At 49.7% G+C, this 19,498-nt stretch overlaps 1 protein-coding gene across 3 annotated transcripts in view; it reads right to left on the minus strand.

Annotated features, from left to right (window-relative positions):
- SYNGR1 (synaptogyrin 1) overlaps window positions 1-19,498 on the minus strand; it is a 39,773-nt gene that overhangs the window by 11,887 nt on the left and 8,388 nt on the right. The gene's annotated exons all lie outside the window — the stretch shown is intronic.

The following is a 19,498-nucleotide window of genomic DNA, read 5'->3' on the forward strand; positions in this document are numbered from 1 at the left end:
AGCCCTAAATCCTCACAATCCCTTACTCTATAGGCACCCATTCACCCTCCCACTCAATCCTCCACCCATCAGCTCTCTCCAGATGGCTTTCCCTTCTATTCATTGTTCCCTCCCCCACTTTATTCACTTATTTTATCTGTCCAGCTTCTCCGGCTCTCTTCCCCATTCACCCTCCCATTATCCACTACTCTGCATTCTCTACTTATCTGTTCTCCTAACAATCCTTCTATCCACACCTCCTTATCCTTTCCATCCATCTACTCTGTTCACTACATCCTTCCCTCTATCGACACATAACACTAGCCATCTGTCTACTAATATTCTCATTCTATCCATTCAGCCACTGACTGATAAACTCTTTCCTTAGCTGTGGATTTTGCAGGCATTTTCGAGCTGGAGCACTGTGGCCCATGGAGAATCACATAGCCACGAAAGCTTATGCTCAAATAAATTTGTTAGTCTCTAAGGTGCCACAAGTACTCCTGTTCTTTTTGCAGATACAGACTAACACGGCTGCTATTCTGAAACATAGCACATGCAATACATTCACCTCTGGTACCCCCAAAAGCACAGCCCAGCCTGTTTCATGTCTATCAGATCGCTAACCCAGCAGCATTCTGCCCGTGTGCTCCTTTCGTTTGTCCTCCCTTCTCTCTATCCACCCAGAAAAAGTAAGTAAACAGGTGACTGAATGGACTATCTAACCCAGTATGGCCATTCTTATATAAGCTGACGATCACTTTTCTCTCACTTTTTACACACCAGTATAAAAAGAGTAACTTCAACGGGTTTCCTGTGGTGTAAAGGATCGGGTCCTCTGTGCCTGTGATGCAAGATAGGCATAAATCTGGTTTAGAGGAGTCAATTTACATCCACACAGAGGGTGAACCAAAACAGAGATTCTGCAGTCAGTAGTGACCCATATAGTGTGCAACTCACTAACTGATAAGTCAGAATTCAGGTGACTTGTTTCTTGGTGCTGTAGCAACAGGTGTGTCCATGTGGACAGTGTTCCCATCAACCACTAGTGCAGAGAGTGGAGGAGGCACACAATTGTTCCACTGATGTGCCAGCAGAATACACAGGGCTGCAAGAACACATGAAAGACCCAATTCTGCTCTCAGTTACAGCAGTCTATCCTCACTGGCTCTAGTTTTCAAGCAAAAACCTGACTCACTGAAGGCAGTTTTACTCCCACTTTATACGACAGCTGTGCTGTTTAAATGATAAGCATTCAGAAGGGGAAAGCAGTGATTCCCTTTGCCTTCGCACGGGTCTGTCTGGGGACAGAACTTGGTGGAATAAAAGCAGTGTATGAAGGAAATCACATAGGGAAATGTAGAGGGAAAGCACACATGGCTGGCACTCGGACAAAACAAGCTCACAGCCACCCACAGACATAACAGTGCCTGTGGCACTGATGGATCCATTTTAGATTAGTAGCCAGGGGAAGCTGTCAGCCTGATTGCCTCTTCCCATAAGGCCCAGCTATATTCAGATTAAACAGCTGAACCATCCAGTCAAGGATCCTGTTCCTGACCTAGAAACTGACATGGAACCAAGTGGGCAAACCCATTTGTGGGGTTTGAAAAGACCAACACCTACCAAAGCCCTAAGTTGGAGAGGGGTGATCCCTAGTAAGCTTTTAGCACAAGTGTAAGTCATTTTATTCTTTTTAGATGTTTTCTCTGTAAAGCGTTTGCCCTAAGAAGAAAAGCAGTTTGCTGTATGAAGGCTGGTTGGTAACTGCTGTACTCTGTTCTAGCCCCTGGAGAGAGGTTACCCACAGGGGCTGGATGGGACCCTGTCAAACCTGCTGAGGAGCAGAGGGACTGTAAACCCCTGGTCTGGAGGGAGAGAGAGGGGCGGGAGAGATGAAAAGCTTAAGAGGGCGCCCTCGAGGAAGACCAGGTGGTAGGTCACAGATGCAGTTAACCCTGAAACTGCAAGAGGCACCAGTAAAAACCTTAAGAGAGAGAGAGAGCTCGAATCATTCCCCACTCCCATGACTAAAACTGAGAGCAAAGAGATGTGACTATCAAGTTTCAGACAGTGAGCAAAGATAGCCAGGGGCCCGACTAACAGGAATCATTCAGCTAAAACACCACTCATTCCCCAGTGTCACTTACAGGGTATAAGCACCATTTGAATTTTTGCTATTCCAATGGTCCAAGAAATCTGAGGCGCTGTAGCGCTAGGGTGGGAATAAATTACTGGCCAGTTATTTCCAATCTGATACATAATCAGCCATCAGCAGGGTTGGAATTTGAGATCCAGAGCACAGGCCTCTGCTCCTTGACTGGAGTACCTGACAGCAATAGTAGGTTGTCATCTGCTGCGTGGACAGGTCCAGCACTAGAGGGAGATGAGATGCGCACTCTGCCAGTGCATTTCACAAATGTTTGCTGACAGCAGAGGAATGGTGAGACTCTGGAAATCTATGGTTCCAAGTTCTGTAGTGGAGTGTGCTCTAGTGGGCACAGACCCTTCTGCCCCATTCCCCCCAGACCTTACCCCCTTTGCCCATATCCCCTTCAGCCTGTCCCTGTATCAGCCCTATCTCTCTCTCCACCTTAGCCCAGGCATCTCGTCTCTTCTTAGTGTAAGGGGACTGTTGCCCCCTTACTAACATTCAGTGGGGGTGTATGGTTGCTAGCTCCCAGCACTAAAAAGGGAGGAGTCGATGGGAAATCAGGAGCCTGAGACTGACAGTCTCCAGGAACAATGTGGAGAGGCCAATGCTCCAGATCAGCCTGATTGACAGAGCGGGCAGGCTAATCAAGGAGTCAGGAGGCCAAGGGGGTCCCGTTGTCCTTGTGTGAGCTGGAATTGTCTGAGTCAGATGGAGTGGGGCCAAGCTAAGGAGAGAGCAGGGGCCCAAGCTAAGCTGTTGGGAGCAGAGCTGCAGCCCAAAAAGCCAGAGCGCCACCCAGAGAGAGCAGACCTGCCCTAGGAGCAGAGCTGCAGCAACCAGAGCCAGAGGGACCAGACAAGCAGCCCAGGAAGCAGGTGAGAGCTGAGAGCAGAGTCAGAGAAGCAGCCTACAGAGCAGGCCTGCCCTGGGAGCAGGGCTGTAACAACTGGAGCCAGAGAGGCCAGAGAAGCAGCCCAGGGAGTTGAAGGCAGAGCAGCAGCAGCAGCCGTGCTGAGGCAGAGTGGAGCTGGGGCTGGAGCAGTCCGGAGCTGGGTGCGGTGAGCAGCTGGGGGGAGTGAGGGGGACCCTGAGCAGTGGGCCCAGCACAGGGAGACACCTCAGCCAAGAGGCCCTGCAGGCCAGACTTGGAGGGGAATTGTAACCCTGACAGAGTGGGGGTGACACTAGGGAGAAGGGTCCTGCCACCCGGAGCCTGAGAGCATGTGGCCACCACCAGAGCAAGTGTCCAACCCGCAGCGTCCCTGCAGCACAGCCAGGGCCTGAGAAGGAGGCCTGGGACCTACAAGGAACAGACTGTGAACTGCCCTGACATTCCAGAGACACTGTTTGTGATGTTCTCTGCCACAGAACGGGGTAATGTGTTTTCCTTTAACATTTCCCATTTTTCCTTATTCTTTTTTTAAATTAATTGTTAATTAAATAACTTGTATTTGCTTTAAATTGTATGATGTGATCAGTGGGTCAGAGAGGTGCGCAGTGCAAAGAGAGTCCCCCGGAGTGGGGACACCCTAGCCCCTGTCCTGGGTGACCACAGCAGGGTTGGGGGGTCGAGCCCCCCAGGAATCCTGGGCCCAGCCTTGTTGGGGTTACGAGGACTCTGCCAGACAGGAGAGTGGAAGGGGAGTCCTCAAGGACAGGGAGGCCTCTGGATAAAGGAAGTGGGAGCGAGGACTCAGATCCTTTCGCCAGCCCACTTCACCAGGGTAGTGCAGAAGCCAGGAAAGTTCCCCACAATAGCGGGACCATTCCCCCGCTTACACTAGTCTCTCTTCTTTCCTGGTCCCAGGCCAGGTCACCTTGCCCAGCCAGTCCCGGCCTCTTCCCCACAGCTCCTTGTCTACTCTCAGTCCTCCCCTTCCCAACACATAAGCACCCAGTCTCTCACCCATCTGCCTGCCCACGTTCCCCACCAGCTCCTACTCCCAGTCTCCTTGCCCAGCCAGTCTTAGTTTTCCCCTCACCTCTTGTCTCCATCTTCCAGTCCCAGTCTCCTATGAAGCTCCTTTTCCTAACCTGCTCCTTCCATTGGCCCCTTCCCACAGGACAGGCTCTTGTGGCTCTGTACCAGGGCCACCCAGAGGGGGAGGTACAGCCCCCATGAGAGTTTTTTGGGGCCCCTGGAGTGGGGTCCTTCATTCACTCTGGGGGCCCCGGAAAACTCTTGCGGGGCCTGGTCCCCTAGAGCTTCTTCCGCTCCAGGTCTTCGGAGGCGGGGGGTCCTTCCGCCGCTGCCGAATTACCGCCAAAGACCCGGCACTTCAGCAGCAGGTCCCACTTTCGTAGTAATTCGGCAGCGGGGGGGCCCCGCTGCAGGTCTTCGGGGCACTTCAGCGGCAGGTCCTGGAGTGGAAGGAGTCCCCTGCCGTCGAATTACTGCTGAAGCAGGGGCCCCCCGCCGCCGAAGACCCCAGGCCCCCTGAATCCTCTGGGCGGCCCTGCTCTGTACTCCATTCAGGTCCCTTCTCATTGCCTGGGCACCAGCAGGAGTCGCATTCAGAGTACAGGAGCCAGTCTCCCTGATCTCCCTTCCTGTACCCCAGGGGTCAGCAACCTTTCAGAAGTGCTGTGCCGAGTCTTCATTTATTCAATCTAATTTAAGGTTTAGAGTGCCAGTAATACATTTTAACGTTTTTAGAAGGTCTCTTTCTATAAGTCTATAATATATAATTAAACTATTGTTGTATGTAAAGTAAATAAGGTTTCAAAATGTTTAATTTAAAATTAAATTAAAATGCAGAGCCCCCTGGACTGGTGGCCAGGACCCAGGCAGCGTAAGTGCCACTGAAAATCAGCTTGTGTGCCGCCTTTGGCACCCGTGCCATAGGTTGCCTATCCCTGCTGTACCCAATGCCACAATGAGCTGTAGCAGCCAAGAGAAGCAATTTCAGGGAAAGTCCTGCTCAGTTCCTCCAGCCTTGGACTGGTGCATGTTCAGTGCAAATGGAATCTTCACGGAATGTAGCTGCCAAACTCCAACAAGCCTCTACTGAGTATGTGCAAACTAAGATTTTTCAGTGAAAAAATAAGGATTTTATAATTTGGGCAGATGCCAAAAGGCACACCCTTAACAGCACCATGACCCCCTGCCAAATTTCAAATCCCTGCTCCACAGCATGGAGTCTCTCTAGCGTCACAACAAAATAGAAGAATATTTTTTAATACAGAAAAAATATATATATATTTTTCCTTAACCTTGTTCTTGGAAACAGATGAGGCCTGAGGCAGATGCCCAGCATGGAAATTTTCAGCCCAAACACAGTTAAAGTTTGGGAAAGTTACAAGCAGCTAAAAACAGGCTCTTACAATGGGAAGTGTCAAGCAACCTTAACTAACGATGGTGCTACAAGCTCTGCCTATAATTAGGGCCCTACCTATTTCACAGCTATGAAAAACTTGTCACAGACTGTGAAATCTGGTCTCCCCCCGTGAAATCTGGTCTTTTGTGTGCTTTTACCCTGTACTATACAGATTTCACAAGGGAGACCAGTGTTTCTCAAATTGGGGGTCCTGACCCAAAAGGGAGTTGTAAGGGGGGGGTCACAAAGTTATTTTAGGAGGGTCATGGTATTGCCACTCTTACTTCTGCACTGACTTCAGAGCTGAGCGGCCGGAGAGCAGCGGCTGTTGGCCGGGTGCCCAGCTCTGAAGGCAGCGCCCTGCCAGCAGTAACGCAGATGTAAGGGTGGCAACACCATACCATGCCATGCCACTCCTACTTCTGCGCTGCTGGCTTCAGAACTGTGTGGCCGGAGAGTGGCAGCTGCTGACTGAAGGCCCAGCTCTGCAGGCAGCAGTGCAAAAGTAAGGGTAGCAATACCGCAACACCCCCTACGATAACCTTGCAAACCCCTCCCCCCAACTCCTTTTCGGGTTAGGATCCCTACAATTACAACACTGTGAAATTTCAGGTTTAAATAGCTGAAATCATGAAATTTACCATTTAAAAAATCCTATTACTATGAAATTGACCAAAATCGACCGTGAATATGGTAAGGCCCTACTTATAATCATTTGCAGTAATTGTTACAACTCCTACCCTGATGGAAAGCTGGCAAACTTCTCAATGTGATATAACAGCAAGAGGATGCAACCGGAGGTGACGCTAGCATCCGAGTTGCCTGACCTCCTTGGACTAGGCGATGAAATGTGTATGCCCTATTTGCCACATAATCAGACAAGAGACATTTAGAAGACCAGAAATGCCATCCAGGTAGGCATAAACTAGAGTTCATCTTGGTTTTAGAGCTGGAGATGGGTATAATTTACATTCCCCCTGTTGTGATCAGATGTTCACTTCCTTTAGGCAGCTTTTGGGGACTTATTTTCACTCCTGGACCTATTGTAAAACCCCTCACAGAGACTAAGGATTGCTGTGGAGTTCCATTCCTCACTAATGGACAACACTGTCCAGGCATTAGCACTTTGTTGATGGCCTAGCAGGACACTATACTGATCTGTCTTTCACAATGACACAGAAACACCTAGACATATTCTCACCCATTGTCCTTGCAGGTCACCTAGGTTACAGATAGCCTGTGACATCTAGTTGTATAAGGTCCAGAGAGGGGGACAGGGTTTGTCTTTGTATCTGTTCTTTTATTAGTATAGCCCAGGGGTCAGCAACCTTTCAGAAGCAGTGTGCCAAGTCTTCATTTATTCACTCTAATTTATGGTTTCGTGTGCCAGTAATACATTTTAATGTTTTATAGACTTATAGAGAGAGACCTTCTATCTATTATATAACTAAACTTGTGTTGTATTGTAAAATAAACAAGGTTTTCAAAATGTTTAAGAAGCTTCATTTAAAATGAAATTAAAATGTTGATCTTACGCTGCCGGCCCACTCAGCCCGCTGCTGGTCTGGGGTTCTGTTCACCTAGGCTGGCAGAGGGCTGAGCGAGGCCTGTGGCCGGGACCCCGGCTGGCAAGGGTCCGTCAGCCAGAACCCAAGACCAGCAGCAGACTGTGCGGGGCCGGAACCCAGAGGGCTGGGGGCAGAGAGCTGGAGTCAGGGCTGGAGGCTGGGTATTTGGGGGGGTGTAGGTGTCAGGCAGAGGGGAGGCTAGGTATGGGTGGGGGTGCCGGTGTCAGGGCTAGGGTTGGGGGGGAGGTGAAGGAGTCAAGCAGAGGGCTCAGCGTGTATGAGGGAGGTACAGGGCTCAGGGCAGGGGCCTGGGGTGTGTGTGCGGCTCAGGGCAGAGGGCGTGGTATGTGTGTGGGGGGGTCAGGGCTCAGGGGAGAGGGCTGGGTGACTGCCCCCCTAAGAACTCCCAACCCCACTGCTCCTTGTCCCCTGACTACCCCGTCCTGGAACACATGCCCCCAACTGCTCCCCAGGACCCCACCCCCTATCTAAGCCTCCCTGTTCCTTGTCCTCGGACTGGACCCTATCCCCTACCTGTCCCCTGACTGCCCCGACCCTTATCCACACCCCCGGCTCCAGCCATACCCCCGGGACTCCCATGCCTATCCAACCGCTCCCTGCCCCCTGACAGGATCCCCAGAACTCCCGACCCATCCAACCCCCCCTGCTCCTTGTCCCCTGACCACGCCCTCCAGAGACCCCCCTGTCTCCCAATCACCATCCAGCCCCCCCGCTCCCTGACTGCCCCCTCCAGAGACCCCTGCCCCTAACCCCTCCCAGGACCCCACCTCCCCATCCAACCAACCCTGCTCCCTGACTGCCCCCACCCCTTATTCAACCCTTCCAGCCTGGGCCCTTTACCTTGAGGCTCCACACAGACCCAGACACGCTGCCCCGCCAGAGAGCACAGCCTCGGCCCTCAGAGTGCTGCGTGCGGCGGCGGCAGAGCTCCAGTTGAGCAGGGAGCGTGTCTGCCTCCCCGCGGAGCCAAACGCTGCCCCACGGGAGCGCACAGCCTCAACCCCCAGAGCGCTGCACGTGGCGGCAGGACTCCAGGGGAGGAGAGAAGGCGGGGCAGGGGCAGACAGCTTGCTGTGCTCGGCTGGCGCTCCGGCCCGGAGTGCAGACCCCGCAGCTTGCCGTGCCGGGAGAGTGGGGCCATTTGCCCACCCCGTGCGCACGGCTATGCTTCTGCTCCCGCGGGGGGAGCAGAGGGCAGAGGAGAGCGGGCGAGGCTGGGCAGGATTTTTAATGGCATGCTGGAGTCCAGGCAGGCTCCAGCGTGCCATTAAAAATTGGCTCATGTGCCGTCTTTGGCACGTGTGCCATAGGTTGCTGACCCCTGGTATAGTCCCACCCTTTGCAAAACTGGTTCAGAGGCTTGAAATTGTACAAGACCCATCACTGCCCCTCTAGTTTCAGACAGCAGTGGTGGCTCTAACCACACTTTTCCATCTGCAAGTGACCAAGAAGTTGTAGCCTTTCCTCTCTGATACGGACCTTGTAAGGGTCATCCAGCCAAAGGCATGATTTACAGCAAAGCACTCTATTGAGGGCTACTCTTGTAGATGTCTCAAAAACTTGTTATTGCAGAATGCTCCTACTCCATCTCCTGAGTGGATCGAGCCCCTGAAAACATACACCACGCGTGCTGTGCACTGGCTACCCATCTCTTCCCAGTGCATCTCTAGGTGTTGGTTTTAATCTATAAAGTCCTATGTGATCGGGGACCTGTAAACCAGAGAGGTCATCTCCCTCCTTATATACCTTCCCCACAGCTGAGATCAGCAGAAGCATTCCTGCTGACAGCCCAGAGAAGGAGTGGAGAGCTCATGTCAGGGTGGGACACTTCCCAGGTTTGAAACTAGCTCTCACTCTCAGCCCACCACCACTCTGGTAGATTGATGGTGAGAGCACAGTGCAGTGAGACTCATCTATTTCAGTAAGCATTCAACCTGATAGGGGCCAGAATGGGGTGATTTGAATGGATGGGTACACTTGGGCTGGCAACTGTTGTTGCCTGCAGTAGGCACCAGCCTTGGTGTTTTTACAGTTATGTAAATATGCCCAGAGGCTCCAGGGCTGTGCGTGTAATAAATCATCATATAAATAAATAATGGCTTAGGAGAATCCACATTTGGCAGCCTTCAGAATGGAGGGTAGGGCCCACCCGGGTAGGGCCCACCCAACCCCTGGCAGTTAATCCTGCACATGAACAGTGAAGGTGGCTTATCAAGCAACCCATTGGGCAGGTCCTACATTTACCTGATTTCATGGTAAAGTAATGATATAAATGTTTATTTAGATCATTAATTATATAAAACTTCCCCCTCCCCCCCACCCCCCAAATATCCCTGCATTAACTCAGCACTCAGGTTTCACAGCTAAAATGTCAGAAATGCCAAAAAGTTACAGGGATACCAACATAAAAAATATGACACTCTGGCTGATAGTACTGGGCCTGATTCACCATGCCCACCAGCCATGTAAATCAGGAGTTATCACCCTGAAGTCAGTGGAGTTACATTGCAGTAAGCAAGAGGAGATCTGGGCCCTTGGTATCTGTTACTAATAATGCCTAATGTTGCTATAACAAGACGTCTAGAGAAAAAATATTACATATTTTCAGCTTCTTGCATCATGCACTTTGGGTATAGTCACTTTCCCTGTGTAGTAGCATTATTTATTATTGGTGAGTGTAGGGGCCCCAACAGCCATCAGGACCCCATTGCTATGGGGGTGGCGTATACACGTAGTAATAGATAGCGCCTTTCCCAAAGAGTTTACAATCTCAACAGAAAAGACAAAGGAAGGATTATCCCCATTTTACAGATGGAGAACTGAAGTGCTGAGAGCTGAAGTGGCTTGCCTGTGGCCATACAGGGAGTCTGTGACAGGCCAAGGAATTAAATCCTGATCTCCCAAGTGCCAGCCCAGCACCTTAACCATAAGGCTATCCTTCCACTCTGCGTAGTTAGTTAGGCCCAATCCTGCGAACACATGTGCCTAACTTTATGCAGATGAGCCATCTCATTGACTTCAAATTGGACCATTCACGTGAATAAAATTACACACGGTGGTGTTTGCAGGATTTGAGTCCAGCTGGTTTCCACTGGTATTTATAAGAGTTTCTCATGCTGCAATTTAGAAAGAAAAAATATTTTAAACATACAAAAATGTGATTGTAAAACTTCAAAAATTAGGAGTGGGGTTCTGAGAGGCAAGGGTAGTACCTAAACCTACTTTGAAATCATTGTTGTAAACTGACTAGATTTCAAAGCAGATAGTATCCTTTTAAAAGTCCAAGAACAACCTTCCTTTGGCCATGTTGCACATCCTGTACTGTATGTTTTATGCAATACATTTTACAGCAGAAAACATAATACACCCATTCAACTAGAAAAACAGGGTTAGCAAATAGTATTTCTATGGGATTTGACTGAGTTAGCACTGCTGTCGGAACTCTAACTTCTATAGTTCTTGGCTTCTTGTAGTTGTGAGCATGTAACCTTAAACGCTGAATTAACGCAAGTTTTTGCAATTACTTTTCTATTCTTATTTTTAAGAAACAGAAAAAATAAATAAAATGCCAGAGCTAGTCCTTTTGTAGTGCTAACAAGCTCTGCCAGGCAGGACCGGCGCTAGAGTTTTTCGTGCCCTAGGCGCACAGCCATTTCGCTGCCCCGCGCGCCGCTCCCGCAGCTCCAGTGGAGCTGCTGCAGCCATTTCTGCGGAGGGTCCGTTGGTCCGCGGCTCCGGTGGAGCTGTCGCAGCCGTGTCTGCAGGAGGTCCACCGGAGCCGCCGGAGCAGCCGACCGTCTGCAGGCACGCCTGCGGCAGCTCCACCAGAGCCGCAGACCAACGGACCCTCCGCAGGCACGACTGCGGCAGGTCCACCGGAGCCACCTGCCGCCCTCCCCGGCAACATGCCGCCCCCCAAAAATCCTGGCGCCCTAGGCGATTGCCTAGTTTGCCTCAATGGCAGCGCCGGCCCTGCTGCCAGGAAAACTTGTAGGCTCCTTGCTATGCAGCTGTTTGACTTGCAGCACTTGCAAGGTACTGAACCAAAAAGCGCTCCCTTTGGGCTGCGTGATGCCAGTTAGGCCCAGCTCTAGGCACTGTCCGAGGGAGAACACTGAAGACGTTTTCCTCAGAGAGGCAGAGTTCCTCCTGTGGCTGCCCAGCATACAGAGGAGTGCACAAGCTGATCCAGGTGCTGCATCATTCCCACTGGATCAGGGACGGTGAGTTATATGGGCCCGTGGTGCCCTTGCTCCAGTAAATTCAGGGCCTGGGGGCCCAGCTCCACTAATGTTCGGGGGCAGGTCTCTTCCCCGGCCCTGCCTGCTGCCCTGCGTTCTTCCCCCGGAGTGTCCCTGTCTACACCCTGGGCGGCTGCCCTGACGCTCTGCGCTGCGCACCCTCGCCGGCCGCTGCTGGCTACAAAAGGGAGTGGCACCGGCGGCAGGCTGAGGCAGGAGGTGCTCACACGTGATGGTGCTCCCTCCCGCCTACATCCCAGGAGAGGTGAGGGGTTTCCTGGATCTGAGAGGGGCCCAGCCCCTAGGAGCATGTGCAGTGATGATGTCAGGGGAGTGCACTATTGTGGGGACTGTGGAGTCCTCCATCTGACCCCAGCCCCTGGGGCAGCCTGTCTACATCCCAAACTCATCTCCAGCCCTGCCTCACCCCATACCCTCATCCCCCCACACCCCTACCCTCTGCCCCAGCCCTGAGCCCCCTCCCACACCTCATCCCCAGACCCAGCCAGAGCTCTCATCCGCCCACACCCCAACCCTCTGCTCTAGCCTTGAGCCCTGTCCCACACCCCAAAGCCCTCATCTCCCCACCCCACCCCCCACATTGTGCAATATAGGGAAATTGTTAAATGCTTACTGTTTCCAGTCCATTTTTACATTATTTTAAATATATCAGCTTACAAGGCAGGTGTGGGGAGGAGGCGAGACTTGGACCTATTCTGGGGACCACCAAAAATTATACAAACCTGCCGCCCCTGCCCTGGATGGTGACTAACTCTGCTTGCTGGTGCTGGGATGCCGTGCCATTGCTGCACCAATTCTCTGCCCCCTTACAGGCACTGTGCACTGCTGCAGGAACAGCTAGGGACCAGTCCCTGCACTCCTGGCTGGCTCTGACATGCCCTGCTCCCACCCCTCACAGCATGCTTGCATAAAGACCAAGCAGAATCTAGCACTTGTTCAGTTAAACCCGTGGGCCCTAATTCTCTTCTCACATCAGGGGTTCTCAAACTGGGGGTCATGACCCCTCATGGGGTCACAAGGTTATTACTTGGGGGGTTGTGAGCTGTCAGCCTCCACCCTAAACCCCGCTTTGCATCCAGCATTTATAAGAGTGTTAAATATAAAAAAAAGTGGTTTTAATTTATAAGGGGGGGGTGAGTCACACTCATAGTCTTGCTATGTGAAAGGGGTCAACAGTAAAACAGTTTGAGAACCACTGGCATAACCCCACCGGCTGCTCTGGAGTTATGTCGGAAGTACACTGGCATGCAAGGGGGTTTTAAAACAAGCAAAGGCATTTGGCCAGGCAAACTCAGAGGTTCCGACCGTCCTCCTCACCCACCCTACAGTGCACTCACTGCACCACCTGCAGCCAGTCCTCCTCTTAGACACCCACAAACTATTACTATGCACCTCCACCCCGTATCAGAGTGCAGTAACGAAGGAGCAACTGACAGAATGGCCAGAGGAGATCAAATGAACACTGGCGTGTTGAAGGGGGAAACCAGGGAGCTGAATCGCATGCTGTGCAGAGCATGTGTGTTGTGTGCCTGTGGCAGGGGAGAAGGGGCAGGGTCCGCCTGGAGGAAGGGAAGGCAGCTTCCTTCCTGAAAGAGATTTTCCTCCTTGAATTGAAGAAGCTGATTTAAACAACAGCAGAGGGAGGAACCACACTCTGGGAAGCAGAAATTCCCTCTGCTTGAGGCGTTGCTTTTCCCTCCGCCCCAGCACTGCAGGCTGAGCCATGTAGCCGGCATACCAGAACCCCTGAGTGTCATGTGATGCTTCCATCATGCTGCCCATTTTCAGCAGTGCATTAAGCCCTCCTGAGCGTCATATGATGTGTGCAGAACACTGCCTGCCTTCAGCAGTGCATTAGAATGTAATGACTATCCCATGAGGAAAATGTCACGCTGGCTCCACTCCAGAGATCTCCAAGATTGCCCTACCGTGGGGTTGTCTGCCATGCTTCCTGCCCTAGCTAACTCCCCACAACTGCCTGCAGTAACAAGGCTGTCACACTGCCTGCTTTCTCCCCTTCCCCTGAAGCCCTGATTTCATTATAAAAAGGAAATATTTTAGTGACATACTATTCCTCATGGGGCTTATAATCAAATCCTGCTCAGACAGAACAAAGCAAAAACCTCTCCTGCACTTGATATTGGTAGTGACCCAAAATAAATAAATAAATCAAGCTAGGCTAGCAAAAAGAAGCAGAAGAAAGACCACTCGGTGACCTGCTAGAGATTATCCAGCTTTTATTTTCATCCAGGCACCCACAACTAGAGTTCCTGGATGGCTTTGCAGAGTTCAGCACAGATACATTTCCTTCTGTGTCTACTTTGATTCAGGTAGTTTTGAAGAAAGCATATACTTAGTTTCTTTGGTAAATGTCTGACAGTTGCTGGATCGACAGGTCTGGCAGCTAAAGGCCTCTGTCTACCCACACAGCCAGGTACTGTGCAGGCAGCCAAAACTTCCTAGATGCCACCAGTGTTCCCTCTAATTCTTCCCACTCACATACAGAATTAATTTTGTTATGTGAGGCAAGGCTGGGTTGGGGCCAGGGGAGGGGCGCCTGTCCCCTGGCCACGGCAGGTCTGTGGCTGGGCTAGGTTGGAGCCGGGGAAAGGAATCTCTTCCCACTGCAGCCCTAAGCACCTGCACCATGCTTAATAAGCTGCTGCACGGCCCCGCAACTTACAGGGAATTTAGGATGTCACCCTCCCAGTGTGACTGAGCCCTGACCGGGAGGGTCACCTCTGTGCAGGACAGTCATCTGCATGACCTGTTACTTATTTGGTTGATCTGCTGAGACAGTCAGCTGGGAGTGGTGGGGGTGCGTGGGGGGAGGGGATGTGGACAGCAATCCCAGTAGGAATTGAACAAAACCCACTAGCTCACTTCATCCTATCAGTAGCCAGATAACAGCTTTTAGTCATTGCTGATCTGGGGCTGACCTGGAGCAGATGATATAGAGGCGGAAGGCTCTGGAATCCTAAATTCCCCCAGCTGGTTCCCACCATATCACCTGAAATGGTGTGACTGAGCTGGCCCACTTTGCTACACAGTGCTGAGGTGCTGATCCCTAGTATTAAACCTTTTACATCCTGTAGGAGTAGCACTCAAAAGGGCTACGTAACCGAAGAAAGCACCCTCTCTCCACCATCGTTCTGATCCTCTCCCTCCTTGGCAACTCAACCCAGTTTCCACTGGAGTGCTCCTCCCACACTCGACACAGAGACAGAAAAGATGCACTGCATCACCTAGGTCTGGTTACTGCACCCAACAATACATTTTCTAGCGCTTTGTACAGGCCATTTTATATGTTCTAAGCACTGGGACTTCTGTCACGTCTCCTTTGGAGAGTAAGGATGAGATTTTCAAAACTGTCCAAGGGATCTGGATTAAAAATTATAGGGAATTGTTCATCCAGATTCCCATAGGCAGCTTTGAGAAGCTCAGCCTTATCCAATGGATCCCCCTACCAAACATTCTTCCTGATCTTCAGGCTAAACAATCTTCTCAATTTCATCCCATTACTCCTAGTACCACCCTAAAACGTTCCTCTCTAACGTTGATGTTAATACCCTTCAAGTGCTTCCAGAGGGTTATTCTATTCCCTTTGGTTGTTGTTCAACCTAGCAACTGTACACACATTTAAATCATTTTATCTTTCCTCATAAAGACACTGGAGAGCTTAATGATCTGTGTGATTTCTCTTCTCACAACACCCTCTAATTCATCAATATCTTTCTAGTAATGAAATTCTCAGACTGAATACTGTATGTCAGGTGCAGTAGCACAAGCTTTGTAGAGAACTATTATCTATGGACTCCATGATGTAACTGATGTCTTTGCATACATGCCTTAAAGAAAAAAAAATCACACTGGCCCTCTTTGCTGCCATCTCCTATTGCAGGTTCATGGTTAATTTACAATCCTGTCACCCCTAGGTCCCTCTGCATTATTGCTTCCCAGTGGTCTCTCTCCCATTTTGGATTATTTTTCCATCAGTATATTAGCCTGTATTTTTCCAAGATGAATCTAATTTTATTACTTTTCGCTTATGTTTCTAACTGCTCTTTGTTCCTTTGTGTTACTTCTCCTTCCTCACTAGGGTTCACAACTCTGCCCCATTTAGTATCATCTACAAATGTCAGTAACATGATGCTTACTGCCACTCCCAGATCATTACTGAAATGTTAAACAGAACTGACTTAACAATAGTCCCTGCTGTAACCCCCCTGGCATCTCCCCCAGATAAATCTAGTGTTATGAATCGTTATTCTTTGGTTATAGTGGTCTGTTAGCCAGTTCTCAGTTCACTTGACAGCATCTCTGCCCAAGCCCATTTGAATCATTGTTGTGAGTAAGGCTTCATGAAATACTGCACCCACTGCTTTAATTAAATCCAAATACATTTTATATACACTGTTGAGCTCCCTTCAGCGGCCTATCTGAAGGCAGCCAGTAAGCAGGCGTGGTGGGTTTGGTGAAATCATGTGAACAAGATGAGGCAGCTACCACTCACAGCACTCAGTGCTATTTCTGGCAGAAACCGAAGGGAAGAACCAAGGATGAGCAAATGTGGAAACGCCTGAATGCCGCTCTGCTACCAGTGTGAGACTGGGAACTCACTACAGGGAAGCAGTGTGTACAGGAGCCCAGCTTTGAATCCCCTTGTCATCCATTGGAAGGGTGAGGGGGTAAGTCCCTCTCACAAAGACTCAATAGCCTGAAGTAAGGCACCACCAATGGAAACGTCCAGGCTGAATTCAGCAGTGACATACATGGGCTGAAAATTACAGCCAGCTTCTGACCAACATACACCTAAAGTAGTAACAGGGTCATTTGCAATGATTTAGCAGTCAGTGTGTGCAAGATGAGTGTAACTTGCACACCTAGCCCCGCAGGTGGGGTGGGGGAAGATAAAGGGAATAGCAGAGAAAGCCCCTAATACGGGTGTAAAAGAAGGCTGCTTCTCTATTCTCACACACACCATCCTCAACACCTTCAGGGACATTCAGGTCCTAGTGAACGTGGGTATAGCTGCCACTGACTTACAGTACCATGCACCAGGGACTGGATCTGCTCCCCAAAAACCAAATCAGTGTAAATTTCACTGCTTCACTATTTACACTCATTACTTGACTAACCTGTACTCCAAGTGCAGTTTACGCCCTCATTTAAATTCCCACTGGACTTGGCCCCAACATTTAGCAGTCCTGTAAGTGCAGGGGCTTGGCGAGAGTATGATGTAGTGCACAGGGCACTTAATTAGGCACCTGGAGATTTAGGTTCTATCCCAGCTCTACCATTGACCTGCTGTGTGACCTTGGGCAACTTATTTCCCCTCTCTGGGCTGTAGTCGCTGTGTCTGTTTTGCATATTTAGGTTATGGCTATACTTGCAGCTGTACAGTGCTGCCGCAGGAGCGCTCCTGCAGCAACGTTTTGAAGTGCGAGTGTGGTCGCGGTGCCAGGACTGGGAGAGAGCTGTCCAAGAGCTGTAGGTACTCCACTTTCCCGTGGGGATTAGTTTACAGTGCTGGGAGCCACATTCCCAGCGCTGGGGCACTGTTTACACTGAGGCTTTACAGCGCTGTAACTTGCTGCGCTCAGGGGGGTTGTTTTTTCACACCCCTTAGCAAGAAAGTTGCAGCGCTGTAAAGGGCCAGTGTAGCCAAGGCCTTAGACTGTAAGCTCTTTGCCATAGGGACTGTCTCTCACTATGTGTTTGTCCTGGACCTAGCACAACAGGGCCCTGATCTCAGTTTAGATAGAACCTCTAGAAGCTTCTGTAATTAAGAGAGATAAATGATAACAACAACATGGAGTGAAAGAGGAGAGGGGATGGTAGGGGACTGTTTTTATTATCCTATTATTATTTATTAGCTGATTCTTGAGCTCCCATATAGTTGAAGGAAACTTTGCTTTCCTAGTCATATGTCAACATTTTATTCAAAGCTTTCACTGAGCAGCTGCTGTTTGAAATGCACAGAACCAAGCCACCTAACTGAACCTATTTCTAAAACAAAGAGACACTCCCAAGACTGTTTATGTTTTTTAAACTGAATGATGCTTCAGTCTCTGGAATGAATAGCGCCCAGCAATCAGGAACCCTGAACAATAAGCAACAAGACTTTTCTCAATTAACACAATTTATTTGTGGTGTCAAAGCTAGATTTAAAAGTGGGCATGTCCAGGGTGGATTTGATTTAAATCAAATTGATTTAAATCATGAATTAAATCACTAGTCAGGAAGACGATGTAATCATGGATTTTTACATAAAAGTGCATTCTTGTTGGTTGTTATAACCTTAATAGATATTCTTCACAACTTGGAGATAGATGTATATTTCATTTTTAGAAGGTACACACTCGACATTTTTAAGTGATTTATTTTGAAAACTTTTCAGATTAATTTTACAGCTATATCAGAAAATGAATGATTGATTGGTTGTTTCATTTACCAGAGCTAATTGAAGCAGATATTTATGAAGTCATTGGGAGGTGAACTATCTCCAATTCAACAGGTTAATCACTAATATTTGGAGGATTTTCTTGCCATGCTATATTAGGAGGAGAACATCATCAGACAAACATTTACATTGTTTTATTTAACTATTTCTCACCCCTATTTATTTATTTATTTTAAAACATTTTTGCTGTTAACAAGCATGTTATCTCTGGAGACACAGTCTGAGAACTGCAAAACTAAGCATCTCTGATGTTATCTTCTAGACCAGAGGTGGGCAAACTACGGCCTGCGGGCCACATCCAGCCCACAGGACCATCCCACCCAGCCCTTCAGCTCCTGGCTGGGGAGACAAGCTCCTGGCCTCTCCCCTGCTGCCCTCTTCCCCCACAGCCAGCGCTCTGCGTGGCAGGGCTGCGAGCTCCTGCTGGGCAGCTCAATTGCAAGAGTCGCCGGCCTGCCCCAGTGCTCTGGACTGCACAGTGGCATGGCTAGCTCTGGACGGGCAGCGCGGCTGCCAGTCCTGGTGCTCTGAGCAGCATGGAAAGGGGAAAGGAGCGAGGGGTGGGGGGGTTGGATGGGTCGGGGATTTTGAGGGGGGCAGTCAGGGGGTGGGGAGTGGGAGCGAGTGGATAGAGGGCGGGGGCCAGGCTATTTGGGGAGGCACAGACTTCCCTACCTGGCCCTCCATACAGTTTCACAGCCCCAATGTGGCCCTCGGGCCAAAAAGTTTGGTCATCTCTGCTTTAGAGAGCATGTTGCAATTTTGTTTGATAGGAAACCATTTTTTTCCCGTATGCTTACTCACTATTACTTGAATCTTTGATAATAAACTTATTCTGATTTTCACTATAACTCGATTTCAGTGTTGTGGGGTTAAGCAAGGTGCCACTCCTCAGCTAAAGCTCACAAGCTAGTGTGTACTGTTCCTTTGGGAACAGCAGGCCTGGTCATTCAATGAGCATTCACTGGATCAAGGGCTGGATACAGCAGGAATGCTCTGATGGCTCAGGGTTCGGTGTATGCCTATTGCTACCTATACAGAGAGAGGGTGGCCTGGAAGGCCGTGCTTGTGTTGCCAGAGGCTGATGGTTTCAGAGAGTTGGTTCACAATAGACACAGACAGGGCTGCTTCAGGCTAACAGGAGGTGGTGGTGAGGTGCCACATGAACCTACTTACTCCATGGGGTGTCATATTAGTGTGATACACTTGTGCACACTAGAATTTACACCTCTTTGGTGTAGTTAAGCCCTTAGTTACAAAAGGATTCATAAGCCATCACTCCCAGCAGAGCTGTGTTTAATGGGGTCCGTTCCTCCAGGCCTTCACCACTAGAGTATCTCTCTGCTTCCCATTACCTAAAAGAGAAGTGTTTTGTCTCTCCTTTCCCTGCCACCATGAAGCAGGCTTAGAGTTTAGTTAATGAATGACTGACAATGAGGCTATGATGGGAATGCCTGAGCAAAGAGGTATGTGTCAAATGTATCTTTGAATGCAGCAAGGTTAACCTCTATGCCTCAGTTTCCCTGTCATTCGATAGAAATATAAATTTACATACTAAACCTTATAACACAGTAATGCTTGTAAGGTGCTTTGAGGATGATCAGATGGGATAGGAGTACAAAGAGTGCTAGTGCTTGTGAACTACAAGCAAAGCATCCTCTATTAACATCAAAGGGAGAGCTGCATGATTAGACCCTATCACATCTAAATATTGTACAAGTCTTCACTCAGAG

The sequence above is a fragment of the Chelonoidis abingdonii genome, chromosome 1 (genome assembly GCF_003597395.2).
Source record: "Chelonoidis abingdonii isolate Lonesome George chromosome 1, CheloAbing_2.0, whole genome shotgun sequence".
Classification (NCBI taxonomy): domain Eukaryota; kingdom Metazoa; phylum Chordata; order Testudines; family Testudinidae; genus Chelonoidis; species Chelonoidis abingdonii.